The 15,159-nt window shown below is 36.4% G+C and overlaps 1 long non-coding RNA gene across 1 annotated transcript; it reads left to right on the top strand.

Moving 5' to 3' along the window:
* Window positions 1–2,371: 2,371 nt before the first annotated feature.
* Window positions 2,372–6,858, top strand: LOC113322787. The gene is made up of 2 exons (XR_003347283.1): window positions 2,372–2,789; window positions 4,142–6,858. It is a non-coding gene; the product is annotated as an uncharacterized LOC113322787 (long non-coding RNA).
* Window positions 6,859–15,159: the final 8,301 nt, after the last annotated feature.

The following is a 15,159-nucleotide window of genomic DNA, read 5'->3' as shown; positions in this document are numbered from 1 at the left end:
AGGGGAAGAGATTTTGGAAGATTTGGGAGAGACTTAATCGGTATTTTTGATATAAATAGATTGTTTGGGTCATATATAAGGGGTGTCTGGAGTTTGGGGACCTGAGGAGGGCCAGAGAAGAAGAAATCAGAGTTTTATCAAACTATGTTTCTGTTGTTGCTGCTGCTGCACAGTTCAAGAACACGAAGAACATTGACGCACGAAAAACAGTCGCAGAACAGTATCGTTGTTCAACAGCAGAAGAGCAGTAACGTTTATATACAACAGTTAATCATTGTTCCTCTTTGTACCAGAGATCTGTAACACTTTTACGCTGTTGCAAATCAGCTGCTTTACACCTTTCACTCTTTTAATCAACTTTTGAGCAACAAACATGTATTTTGAGCAAGTGATTAATATGAGGAGCTGAACCCCAACACTGGGATGACGGAGAAAGCCATATTTCATGCGTGTGGTAATTATGTTTAATTATTTTTATGACTTTTTGCATTAATTTAATCGTTTTATGATTTTTCTTAATTAGTTGTGAAGTCGTATGATGATGTATGCTTGGTCTAAGTGCTTTTGATGCATCATGCTAGTGATTTACAGTTAATCTTTTTAAAATCTATCCTGGCAAAGAATTAAAGTCAATAAACAAGAGCTATAATTGTGTAAGAATTGATTTTTGAACTACATGATATGAGGTTTGGTGGAATCCTGAGTCTCAGTAATCTCTCGACATTGTGACAAACCTTGTATATATATTTTCTTTATTTTTATTGTTTTTTATTTTTAAAACTGAAATCAGTCTCAACACGTCCGAGAAACGAACACTTTACTTACCACTACAAAATTACATCATAAGGTGTTGAGCCTTTCCTTGATTTCGAGAAAGAACAAAACAATAGTGTTTTTTTTTCTTGTTGTGTTTATTGATAAAACTAACCCACACTGAAAATGAGGCAATCATCTTAACCTCTATGTTCTCTTGACTCTTCATTTATTTTATAGTATAGTGAAATTGAGATATTGTTTTGCTCTTCTCTAAGGTTGAAATCAATCGACTGTCAATACAGACCTTGAGAACCTGATGTTTAATGGGTGAAAAGGTGTCGATATTTCTTCGAGTTTGAGAAATAACATAGTAAGAAATTAACATGATATCCGGGAATATTACTTCATGTTATCGATTATTTGTATCCCTGGCTTCACATTGAAGGAAGGATAGGAGAGGTTTTCTTTAGATTAATTTAGATCGAGCTGATGTGTGGTGGTGTGGGGTTCGAATAATTAGAAAAGATCTAGTAATTGAGATTCATAGTTGAGGTGGTAAATTGGGATTAAATCAAGCATAGGATGTCCTAGTGTTCGTTTTGTTTTAGGAGTTTCTTGAGAATTCTAAATTTATTTTCTGTTAGTTTGTTCTAATTTGGGTGATTTCGCTGTTGGATGTTCCTCACTGAGTGGTTATTCCGGTTCAATTTAGGTCCTGGTTTAGTTCGGATATCTTTAGTTCGGATATCTCTCTTATTTAGGGAGTAATACTTGCTGGTGCTTGTTTTCAAAAATGAAAAGTGAATATTTCGGGTTGGTAAATCCTGTGTGCTTGGTCTTGGGGTCCGATTCATCCATATCTTTTGACGATGTTAGAGCATCCACGGTGGGCGAGTATAACCAAAAATTTGGGATGAGATCGTAACACAGTGGGACGGAGTAAAGATCAAATCTCAACCAAAGATCAAATTCCAGACCAAATATGGTCGCGACCAAATCCCAAATTCTAATATAGTCGGGCGTAAATTTAAAGTACGCTTGTTTCTGGGCGTATACCAAAGTTACGCTTATCATGGGGCGTACACCCAACCATCCGCCCGTTCACTTACTCAATGGGGCGTACACCCAACCATCCGCCCCATTCAAAATGAATCTCATCAGGCGTACACCCAACCATCAACCCGTTCACTTACTCAATGGGGCGTACACCAAACCATCCGCCCCATTCAAATTTCGGGCGTAAACCAATTTTACGCCCCATTCAAGCGTACACCAAATTTACGCCCGTTTTCGTGCGGTGATTAATTTTACGCTCGACCAAATTTAATCTTCTACCCCTAACGTCACAGTACAGAGTAAACTCAAATTTGATCATTTTTTTTGGTCTTTGATCTTTGGTTATACTCGCACCACTGCAGTTGCTCTTACATCATGATGGCGTTTAAAAAATTATCAAACCGAGTGTTGTGTGCGCTTTCAAAAAATAAATAAAGAAAGAAAAAATGGTTTTAGTAGGTCGTTGTCACGTGGTAGGACAAAACGTGGTAGGAACATGTGTTTCTCTTTAAGAAACATTTTAATATCTTTTGGTAAAATTTTAAGTACACCTCTTGAATTTCTATGATAAAATTCTTCTTCGTCTGATTAATTTTCCCTTTCTTTTTCCTCTTCACTTAAATTAGTAATTTATTTCAATAGGGTTCAGTGAATATCATTTGTACTGATCTGTTTCAATTGGTGTCTGTCTTATGCTGGGTTAGTTTTTAAATACGGTAATCTGGATCCTTCTAATGAGTTTTTCACATGAGCAGCAAAATTTTGTTCTTCGGTGTACTTAATAGTAGTGGAAATTCATAATTCTCTGATTAGGTGGTTGATTTATGAGTTTGGAAGATTTGATGAAATAGGTTAATTGATCTCTGCTAATTTTAGCATATTACATGGGGTCTGGTTCCATATCCTCCCCTCCAAAACTCAATTGGTCGATTTGCTTATTTATGATTGTTCCGACTGAAAAAATCAAAGAAATCCTGGTACGCAAATTCTGAAAATCTCTCATCCTTCTATGTGTTGTTTTTTATTTGATTGCCTAACTCATTTGTCTTCTTTGGTTGATTGCTTGCTTTCAATTATCCTATTTCATTTTAGACTACAATTTTCTTGGTTACATTTTAGAAAATTGCTCATGCTGAGGTTTCAATAGACTCAGGATTACAATCTAGACTGCAATCTTCTTGCTTTTTTAAAGAAATTTGCTCATAAGCTGAGGTTTCACTAGACTCAAAATCTAAGTGTTTTTTACTTTTTTTTTTCTTTTACTTCTCTTTTGGTGCATTATGAAAATTCTGACATGGAACACACAAGGGTGTGGCCAGAAGAAAACTCAATAACATCTTCACAATTTGTTAAATCTTGAAAAATCAGATGTTTTATTTTTATCTGAAACCAAGTCACAAAGGGACTTAATGAGAAACATCCTAAATTATTTTCCGAACACCCACATTGTAGACCCAGATGGAATAGATGGGGGGTGGGGGGGGGGTAGCAATTGTTTGGGTGGATGGGTTTCATTTTGAAGTAGTTCAATGGAACCTTAACATGATTAACATCATTGTTAAAAACAATTTCCAATTAAAGGAATGTTTATTAACTTGTTTCTATGGCTCTCAAAAACATGAATTGAAATTATAAATAATGTGTTACTTAGAGAATATTGCACAAAGAGTTAACATGAACTCAATGCGTTGGTTAGTACTAGGTGACTTAAACATTATTTTTAATAGTGAGGAAAAAGAAGGTAGTCTTCCTTTCGATAGGAAAAAAATTTGAGCCAGTTATGAATTTAATTCAAAGAACCGGATTAGAAAACCTAGGTTTTAAAGGCAACGTTTTCACTTGGAGTAACAAAAGAGAGGCTTTGGATAATATAAAGCAGAGGCTTGACAGAGCCTTAGCCAATGCACAGTGGAATCTAGAATTTGAGGAAGCATCCTTTGAAAATCTAGTGGTAGTTGGCTCAGACCACGAGCCAATTTTCCTATCTCTGAAATCTTCTTCTTCTTTTTTTTTCCTCCAACTTTAAAGTTTTACAACACCTGGCTTAAAGAACCTACTTGCATAGAGGTTATAAAAAAATTCCAGATTGTTAATGCAAGGAATCATGTCTTAGATCTTATTGAAAACATCTCTACTTTAGGCGACAATCTTAGTACCTGGAAAATAAATGTGTATGGAAAACCAAATAAAAAGATCAAGATAATCTTAAAGAACATATAGAGATTAATGATAGGTGTTGTAAAGCACCTAATTGTATATCTAGTATTTATGCTTTCTTTGCTATAATCTTTGTGAATTGCATTTCTTATGCTCAGCTTTGAGTTATTAGGTGCAATGAAGTCCTTGGGAGCAAAAGAAGGAGGAAACGTCCATTTAGAGCGCAAAGGAAAGAAAGGCCAATTCACAGGTCAGCGATGGAGCGGCTAAAATTGCACAAGAAAGAGGTGATGCCTAAAACAGACAATTAAGCAAGAAAGAATGAAATGTCAGTTGCATGGAACTGACAGGCCAAATGATAGTGGATAACCCTTATCCAACTTCTGGGCACATGTAGTAATTTTATCTATTACAACCCAGAAATATCTTCTCTTCTCATTATTGTGTCGGTCTGAAAGTTAGAAACGAGAGAAGCCATGGCGGCTGTTTTGAGAAGATGATGGTGAAGACTGATCTGAAATTGAGAGATTGCCAGAGAGAAAAGGTTGCTGCTGAGGGTGGAATTTATACTGCTATTAACAGAGACGAGTTGGTCCCAATTTGATAAGAATCAGAGATGGTTTTATGTGGCTGAGTCTCTGGTCGAGTTGTGAGAAGGGAATGGAGATAACAAGGTGATTATGGTGTTAACAGAAGGAATTGGATTTGGGTTTGTGCTGAAGCTGAAATTGCAGCAGATACGAACAGATATTGAGAGCTAAATGAGTTTGAAATCTAGAATTTTAGAAACTAGGGTCTGTTGATTGAGAACCTAATGAAGAAATTGATGGGTTCGACCTATTAGAGATGGAGATATTTTTGTTGTTGGTGGTGGTCAAGATTGAAGATGTACTGCAGTATGGTTTTGATTGTTACTGCTTGTGTTGAGAATGTTTGCAGTTCAGGTTAATATGTTGAAGTTGTGGCTGATGTTTGATGGATCTCCGCAAGAACAAGAATCAGTGGTGTTAATGAAATGAATGTCTTGAAGCAGTTCTGGATGTTGATATGGCAGGGAGTGCCTTGTGTTGCTTCTAAAAGGGTTTGGATGGTGTTACATATGAGCAGATCCTAATGAATGTTAAGACATTGAAGGTTGAGATGGAATCAACGCAGTCGAGGGCACTGGTGATGGAGCTAATGCTGCTGATAGTTGAACTGAATCTGTGTAGATGAATGTATAGGGTTCAGGTGGTGATGCTATGGGTTTGGTTCATCATGAAGTTGCAGGTGAACTGCAGTTGTCATGGGAAGAGAAGCTGGTGCTATTGATTTTGCCGCAGATGAAGGTGGAATGTAAGTTTGAATGGGATTGTGGTGTTGATTGGCTTGGAGCAAAGTTGCTGCTAATGGTAGTACAGCTGCAGGATTGAAATGTTGTCTAGATGAATGTTTAGGTTACAGGTGCAATGGCTAGGCAGAGATGAATTGGTTGTTTGCAGTGGACTGGAAATGATGATTGCATGCAGCTAGTCATGCTGTTTGTAGTTTGAATCTGCAGTTTAGGTTGTACTGGGTTTGTGGTATAGTTGGTGATGTCAGGGTGCCATTGGTGTTGATGTGATGCTGGTTGTACTGAGATTGGAGCTGTAATGCGGAGAAGGGTACAGTTGCAGGTGGGATGCTACTGCCGTTATTTACAGGGAAGTTGTGAATGAAATTGAGATTGTTGCTAGTTCATGTGGAAAGAAATTGCAAGGTTGCAGTCTTGAGTTTTATTGAGTTTAAAGCAAAGAATTGGATCTTGTGCCACGTTGTATACAATGGACTCATGGAAGATTGTGGAGCTTATTTCAGGTGGCTCTCAACAAGAATAAGAATGAAGTGCAGCTGAGACTTTAGCTGTTATTGGAGGACTTGAAACCCAAATGAGAATGTTTTTGGGTTCAACTCAAGTTGAATATTGCAGGCATGGAATGGGTATTACAGAGTGGTGGTTGCAGTGAGGCAGTGATTGTGCAATTGAGGTGAGAAGATACGAAGTCGCAACAATGAATTGCACTGGTTGTGTTACAGGTTGCCTGAGATGTCGCACTGCAGATTAGGAAGTAGAGCTGGTAGATTGTGTTGCGAATGTGGGAGTAACTGGACTGAAGTTGGTGGTTGAAATGATTGCATTCAAGCAGAGGTATTGTTGTTGCTCTGAGCTGAGGTGAAGGAATGAATGGTTTCGTTTAAGGTTATGTTGGTGATGTCTTTGTTTTGGTGGAGGTAATGTAGAGCCATCATGGCTGAAGCTGAAGCTGTGACAAGCAATGATTGTGCAACAGAATCTTAGACCTTTGCAGTGGCTTTGTCCTAGAACTAAGTCAGCTGAGTTAGCACTGACCCTGATCTGACTTAGCTGACATCATATTCTGAATCCAACTCACCTGACTCGTACCCTGACTCAGTAACTTTGACTGAGTGACTCAGTTGACCAGACCGAGTTCAATCGTTGACCGGTGACCGGGTGGACTTTGTCGGTCACCTGAGCTATGTTCCGATCACTTTTCCGTCCAAGTTCCGGCCACTTTACCAGTATTCCAGCGACATCTTTTGGGACATATTTTCTACATGGGTTTTTCTCACTCTTGTTGGACCACTTGGATTTTGGGCTTTGAAGACCTAGTTTTGGAAAGATGAAAAGCTACAAAAGGAGAAAGTTTCTACTTTGATTATTACATATTTTTCTACTTGGAGATTTGGAGAACGGAGACTAGGGTTTGGTTTCATATATTTTTCATTTTTTTATTTTATGAAAATGATTATGTTGAACTCCATCAATATGAGTAGCTAAATGCTATTATTGGTTATGGGATAAAGTGGATTTCACAAAAGATATTTGATTCAATGAATTAGTTTTGTCTCAACTTTATTGTTTATGAATCACAATTAATAGTGTTATATAGTTTGAATGCTTGTTTAGTTGAGTCCGTTTGCGATTGAGTTTTCCTTCATCCTTATTGCTAGATAAGGATTTATTATACGCAAAAGTGATAGATTTCTGATCATAAGTATCATAATTGTGTGTAGTGCTTGTAGTGATATATCCTACTAGTCACAAGTGAATCATAACCTTGGTTAAATCGAATTAGTGCTTTTACACGTTTGATTGCCTTGATTAGTCTTATTCCATAAAACTTAGTGCTTTTAGGGAGTTAATATTAATTGTGCTTTTACACTTTAGGTTGCTTTCTAGGTATAATTCATATATGCATCTTTTCATGTGGTTGTGATGAAATAAGGGAATTAGCGGGATATTCTTGCGATCAAGGTATCCCAGGACTTTTAATAAATGATAGATTAAAATATAAATTCTAGTCATTGATGAAAATACATGTTTGTGAATGATATTATCCTATGATCAATATCTCCTCCTTATTGATTATTCCAATTATTTCATTTGCTCTCAATTCATTTTTATTGCTTTGATAAAATCAAAACCCCCTTGGTTACTAAGAAACTGAAATTGTTTAACAACAAAAGCCTCTCTGTGGGACGAACTATTTCTTATCACATGCTATATTTACATCTATTTGAAGTGAGAAAGTGAAATTATTTTGGACGTATACGACAGCGATCAATTAACAGCAAAACCAACAAATGAAACTAATACAAATCTCATAAACAACAAGTTATTAGAACTAGAAGCACTGTATGATTCACAAGAGAAAATTGCAAAACAACAATCAAGAAACAACACTATAGCTTTGGGGGAAAGAAACACGACTTTCTTTCATGTTAAAACTTTGAAAAGAAGAAAAGAGATAACATAGATTGTATACAAGATAAAAACAATACTGTGGTTTCTACTAGAATTGAAATTGAAGAAGTTCTGACTTCTTACTTTTTTGAGTTGTTCACTGAGCCTTCCACTAACTCTGATGATCTAATCTTTTCTCATATTCTTGTATATCTTCTGATGAAAATAATTCCCTAACGGAAGTACCATCTTCTGATGAAATATGGAAGGTGGTTAAAAAACTTAAACCAAACAAAGCTCCGGGACCAAATGGTTTCCCAGGAGCTTTTTCAAACATAATTGGGGAATAGTAGGACCATAATTAGTGGTTGTAATATATGATTTTTTTCAAAACAAAAAACTAAATAGTGAGCTAAATAAAACTTTTCTTTTTTTAATTCCAAAGACAAAAAATCCAAAAAATCCTGCAGATTACATGCCAATTGGTCTGTGCAACACACCTTGTAAAATCATTGCTAAGCTTATGGCTGATAGATTCAAAAAATCCCCGGAAAACATAATTTTACCTTTACAGTCTACTTTTCTTTCATCTAGGAAAATTTCAGATAACATTATTGTTGCTCATGAAATGGTGCACTCTATGAAAAAAAAGTAAAAAGAAAACTGGTAACATTGGCCTCAAAATAGACATGTCAAAGGCATTCGACAGGGTAAACTGGAACTTTCTGATCAAAACTCTACAAGATTTTGGTTTCTCTGAACATTGGTGTACACTTATCTACCAATGTCTTTCTACTTTTTTAATTGCAGTTCTTCTTAATGGAAACCCTTGTAGTGAGTTCAAACCATCTAGGGGAATTAGGCAAGGAGATCCATTGTCTCCATACCTATTCATCCTGTGTATGGAAGTTTTTTCAAGACTGTTAAGTCACTTAGAAAGCACGAAAAAAGTTCAAGGAATTAAATTAACTCCTAAATCAACTCCAGTTTCCCACCTCTGCTTAGCAGAAGACTTCCTTCTGTTCACTAGAGCTGATCTGGGTAGTTGTAAACTACTAGAAGCCATTCACATGTTTAGTGCTTCATCAGGTCAGGTAATAAATTTTGCAAAATCTGGACTATTTTTTAGCAAAAAAGTTCACAATAAACACCAGGGCATAATTTGCAGATTAATGAAGATAAAAAAGATAAACATAAAAGACACACAACTGGGGGTACCTTTGTTCATACATAGATCAAAGCTTAAAGCCTTCGACAACATAATTGAAAAAATGGAACAAAGAATAAAAACTTGGCTGGGAAAGATTCTGTCACGACCAAGTAAAATAGTTTTGAATAAAGCATTTTTGTCTAGCATGCCAATCTTCAGCATGGGTTTTTTTGTATTACCTAAAAAAATCACAAAAAGAATCAATAACATACAAAGAGACTTTTGGTGGGGAAAACACTCAAATTCTAAAGGTATTTACATAAAATCTTTTGATTTTCTATGTAAACCAATAGAACAGGGAGGTATAGAATTTAAGGAGGCAAACAAGGTCCACCAAGCCATGATCAGCAGAATAGCTTGGAGGTTAATTAGCAACCCAGATGATCTATGGGCTCAAATTCTAAAAGGGTTAAGAAAACAGGAGCCTTACATACCAAGAAGAAATCGAAAGCTTCTTGGGTATGGAAGTGCATCTTGCAGGGCATAGAACACATTAAAAAATATAGTATATGGGAAAAAGTGGGTGATGGTAAGTCCATCAATATTTGGGATGATAAATGGATACCAACTAGAGAAGAGACTCTGGCAGTGTCTGATCACCAAGGAAACACAAACATAACACTTGTGTATGAGCGTATAGACTCAAACACGAAAAAGTGGAATTTGGAACTGCTACAATCTTTGTTTGACAATTCAATAGTACAAGAAATCAATAACATTAGACTATATACGACTACTGAAGGAAGTTTGAAAAGAGATAAATTAAGATCGATCTTAACTAAGAATGGAGAATTTTCTGTAAAATCTCTATATTCCAGACTTCTAAATCCTTCTAATTCAATCCCTAACAAAACTAAGAAATTTTGGAAAGGAGTATGGAGCATGGATACTTCTCAGAGAATCAAGCTGTTCATCTGGAAATGCTTGCAAGATGCACTGCCTACTAGACAAAAATTAAGATCAGTGGACAACAAATGTGTGTTTTGCAATGATGCCGTGGAATCTACAAATCACCTGTTCTTTGACTGCGATTATGCAAACGCTGTGTGGAATCTGTCGCCAGTGGCCTTACAGGGAGCACCTCATAACTCAAACTCTGTCAATATTTCTTTCTTGCACAGATACAATGAATGGATAACAGGAGATCTAAATTATATATCAATGACACTTGGAGCAACCAAGTGCTGGTTTATTTGGAAGGAAAGGTGTCTTAGAATTTTTGAAGATAAATCTAGAACACCTGATCAACTTACACTTGATATCATTAGACATTATGCTTACTGGCATCCAACTAAATTGAATAGTTTGAGTGAACCACAATGTAGAAACATAAAACCAATACCATATTGGCAATTCCCACTCATTAACACTTTCAAATTGAATTGTGATGCTTCTTGGTTATCTGAGAATACTAATGCAGGGTTTGGTTTTATCCTTCATAATTGGACAGGAACCTTCAAGGGAGCAGAATCAGGCATCTTCAGAACTTCCACAGCTGAAGAAGCAGAAGCTCTAACTATACTGCATACAACAAAATGGGCCAACTCAAATAACTTGCAAAATCTGGTGATTGAAGGAAATAATCAGGCAGTAATGAGGTACCTACAAGGAAAGGTTTCAACAATCCAATGGCAAAGTCTGGCCATTCTCGAAGAAGTTAAGAAGATAACAGACAATCTAGTTTCTTTTTTGGGTTTTTACTATGTAGACAAAAAAACTAACTGAGTAGTTGATCTTTTGGCAAAGAAGGGAAGGAAAAGCAACAACACAGCCTCCTGAACAGACCAAGCTCCTAGTTTTTTAATTCCAACAATAGCTTATGACACTGTCAAAGTTTATGAAGTATGTAATTTAGACAGCTTTCCTGTAACAGTTTCAGCGGAGGTTAATCTAACAGATTCAGTCATTGGAACAACTTCTTATTCCGGGTAGTAACATATGAGACCGAATCAATATGATTAACTTTCTCTTCTCTCTATCAATACATATCCATTTAAAAAAATAAAAAAATAGAGCATTCACTAAATTATATCCGAAGTAATTAAAGGTGGGTCTTTTGCATTACATTTAAGTGTGAAAGAATATTGTTTTTTGTGGGACGGAATGAGTACAATATAAAATCGAGTTTCATTTCCGTTTAGGTGCACTAAAACAAATTAGCAACAAAATATGAAGATTTAGTGTCATCATGAAACTTACCCATTTAATATATTGGAACTGCATATAGTTTTTGTTTATTAATTCTTTCTAGTTTGGTAAACGAAAGAGAGATTAATGACATGTTTTAGTGTTTGGGGTTCCTCAAAGCTATTTCCCACAAAAGTCATCCACGTTAGTATATAAGCAACTTGTGTAATATAAAGTTAATTAAGCTCTAACACAGTCTTTAAAATACAAAATTATCATACATTTGCAGTTTAAATACATTAGATTTGTTGTTAGGTATATACATCTTTCATGATGGCTGCCACAACCGTATAAATACAGGACAACGGACAAGTAGAATTTTAAGCACTTTTCTGTGGAATTTTGAAAAAATGATATCGAGAGATTTTGACCTTAATCAAATATGAACCTTTTAGATTCTGGAATATTTTTAATTTTAAATTGTAAGTCAGATTTTTGTTCAATTTGAAATAAAAGAACATTATCCACCATTGAAGTTGGGAGAAGATAAATGTATGTCCTGAAATTGTACAGATTCAACGATCTCCATTTGTCCAATAATATCTTTTTATAGTTAACTTAAAACATGAAATATTGTATGGTAATTGCCACTAGTAGAATATCAAACGTAAATTCAAAGTTTCTGCCAATTAGGTGGGAGTGTTGTATAAGTTTATATATAGGGAGTAATTGACATTATACCGACTAGTATAATTTTGGTGTTATCAGGTAAAGAAAAGCTATTGCCCTTTCACTGTTTCATGGTGTTACTGCTATAGTGGATCGAAATGGTGTGATCCCCTTCGTTCTTGAGTTGTAATTTTGTATGTGGAAAATCAAGAAATGGATAAGTTAACTCAAATCCTGGTGTCATCTGATTATTAATTAAAGTACTACTTTTTCTTAATTGATTGATAAAATGCAAATAATTTTTACGGTGTGCAGTTGAAAAGTTTCTTTTGATGACACATTTGGTAATATGTTGCTATCATTTGGTTTTGTAGCATTCTCATTAATTATTGAGGATCCAATAATTTCTTCATCTTTAACGGATTACTAACTGCGCTTTTTTGGGTAGTTCAAAAGATGTTTGAAGTCCATCACATTTCTATAGCATATTGTATGTAGAGATTGAAGAAGAAATTGTATTCAAAATCATATAAAATTTGGATTCTATTTTTTTTCATAGAGAAAAGAGAAACACAAACTAGCGAGTGAAAGCATATTCCTGTGTCCAGACAAGCAGATCATGGATAGGTCTTCCTCTCTTAGTCAAATAAGTGAGATCTACATGTTTTTTGGATTGCAAATCCTTACAAAAAATATTGCTGAAAGCATTAAACAGATTCAAAATAGAGTTCATAAGTCTATTATTTCTCCAGTTGGTTGTTCTCTTTCTTTGCTGCATAGATCTTCTGATGTTTGGATTGTTCACCAACAAGTTGAAGTTTCTGCATCCAAGTTGAGAAGCCCATTCCAGAGTTTGCAGCGCAGCTATGCAGTCTCCTTCTTCTTTCCTATGAGCTCTGAAAGTGTTGGTTCTCTTGCCAATGGTTCTTCCTGCGGTACATATATGATAGAGCCAATCTCTGTCAGTTCAGTGGTATTGTCGCAATGGGTATTAAAGGCAACAGTTTTCCAGTTTGAGTTTAAGGGAATTTTAGATGGGGCGTTTCTATTGGGGATAGGTTGAAATGGTAGGTGACAGTTCGTATGGACAATGTTAATATGGTGTAGAATTTTTTTACCTGTGTAGCTAGGATTAGGAGTGGTACCTTTGAATACCCAGTCGCATCTGGCTTTCCAGATAAACCAGGTAATAGTAGCACAAAGGGCAGGCCAATTTCCTAGAGGAGTGTTAGAGGGGGTAACAGAAAACCAGGAGGTGCACCAGTTGGGGCAAGTTTGGTTCGGTATCGTAGTGTTATCTAGGTTTTGGTTACAGCTGGCCCAAATAGCTCTAGTGAAAGGGAAATTTAGAAAGACGTGTTCAGATGTTTCAATGGCATTGTTACACAGAGTGCAGGTGGGGTCAATATGGTGTATGAACTTGCTTAAAAGGACACTAAAAGAGAGGATATTAGTGTACAGTTTCCATGTGAACATTTTGATTCTAGGGATAGCATCAAGTTTCCAGATTTTGGAAGCAGTTCATCAATCTGCTGGGCATTGTTATTGGCCAGCACATTGTAGAGAGATTTTATGGTGAAAACACCATCATCAGAGTGATTCCACCTTAGGGTATCCGGATAATTGATATTTGGCTTGATAGTGAGAATACTTTCGATTTCAGAGGGAGAGAAAAGGGAAGTAAGAAGGGGGACATTCCAACACTCACCATTCAGAAGGTGAGCCACTAAAGAAATACTCTGATTTTCAGAGTTATAAGAAGGGTCAATGGGTTCGGATTGGTTTGGTAACCAGATGTCTTTTCTAAAGTTGATGCTAAGGCCGTCCCCTACTTCTCAGCAACAATGATCTTTTAGGATCATGAGACCCTTGTGGACACCTTTCCAGGCTCAAGACGAGTTAGAGTTGCAGGTAGAGTGGAAGGGGTTGGAGAATGGAAAATACATAGTCTTCATATTTTTGGCCCATAAGGAATTTGGTTGAGAAAACAGTCTCCAGTTGTTTTTGGCGATTAGGGACAGGTTCATATTCTCCATGTCTTTGATGCCATTACCACCTTTATCCTTGTCTTTACATAGACCCTTCCAAGCTTTAGGATAGAAGCCTCTTTTCCTAGAATCTTTACCCCACCAGAAGTCGCGAACAATTCTTTCGGGTTTTTTTATAACGGTTTTAGGGAGGAGGAAGGAGGACATGGAATAGACAGGGATGAACTCAAGAGTGGTTTTAGATAACACATTCCTTCCCGCCGGAGAAACATTTTTACCTACCCATCCATAAAGTCTAGCATCCATTTTTTCAACCACAGTAGAAAAACAAGTAATCTTGGATTTGTTAGTGAATAAACGGGTTCCTAGATATTTGTCGTCTAAGGAGATTTTATTCACTTTTAAAATATTGATGATTTTTTTTCCCAAAAGCATTGTTCACTTTAGGAGAAAATAAAATCCCGGATTTAAAGAAATTGATCATTTGGCCAGAAGTTTTGGCATAGGAATCAAGGGTTTTTAGTAAACCTTTACCATGCTTGATGGTAGCCTTTCCAAAGATTAAACTGTCATCAGCGAAAAACAAATGACTAATAGGAGTGCTTTTAGGAGAGATTTTGAAACCAGAGATAGTTCCAGCAGATTCAACATTCGAAAGGGTATGAGAGAAAGATTCCATGCAAAGAATAAAAAGATAAGGGGAGAGAGGGTCCCCTTGCATTAAACCTCTAGTAGGTTTGAAAGAGTTCCCAGGGATACCATTGATAAGGATTCTCGAAGTGCTGGTGCTGATTCATTGGAAGATCAGATTGCACCAAGCATCAGCAAACCCCATACGTTTCAGAATGGCCATAAGAAAGGGCCATTCGACCCTGTCAAAGGCCTTAGCCATATCGATCTTTAGACCCATAAAGCCTTTTTTCCCTCACTTCTTTCTCATGGCATGAATAATTTCATGAGCCACAAGGACATTGTCAGAGATTTGTCTTTGTTGGACAAAGGCGCTTTGGTAAGGCGAGATTAAACTGTCTAGGTGAGGTTTCAGGCGATTAGCTAAGGCTTTAGAGATAATTTTATAGATGATGTTTCAAAGACTAATAGGCCTATAGTCGCTGGGGATATTTGGGTGTTTTACTTTTGGAATCAAGGAAATGAAGGTTTGGTTAAGTTGTTTTAGCATATAACCGCTAGCGAAAAATGCCTGAACAGTTTTGATAATATCATACTTAACAAGGTTCCAATTTTTTTGGAAGAAACAAACGGGAAAGCCATCCAGTCCAGGACTGGCATTGGGAGGCATACCAAAAAGAGCGTAATGATTTCAACTTCAGAAGGGGGGCCATAAGAAGTTTATTGTCTTCAACAGATATGACAGTAGGAACCAAATTGACTATGTCATAGTTTATAACAGGGGAAGAAGTACTAAGGAGTTCTTGGAAGTGAGTGTTTAGACAAAGACTAATTTGAGTTCT

The sequence above is a fragment of the Papaver somniferum genome, chromosome 11 (assembly GCF_003573695.1).
Source record: "Papaver somniferum cultivar HN1 chromosome 11, ASM357369v1, whole genome shotgun sequence".
NCBI classification, from domain to species: domain Eukaryota; kingdom Viridiplantae; phylum Streptophyta; class Magnoliopsida; order Ranunculales; family Papaveraceae; genus Papaver; species Papaver somniferum.
The sequence above is the reverse complement of the archived record's forward strand: the minus strand, read 5'-3'. Positions and strand labels throughout refer to the sequence as shown.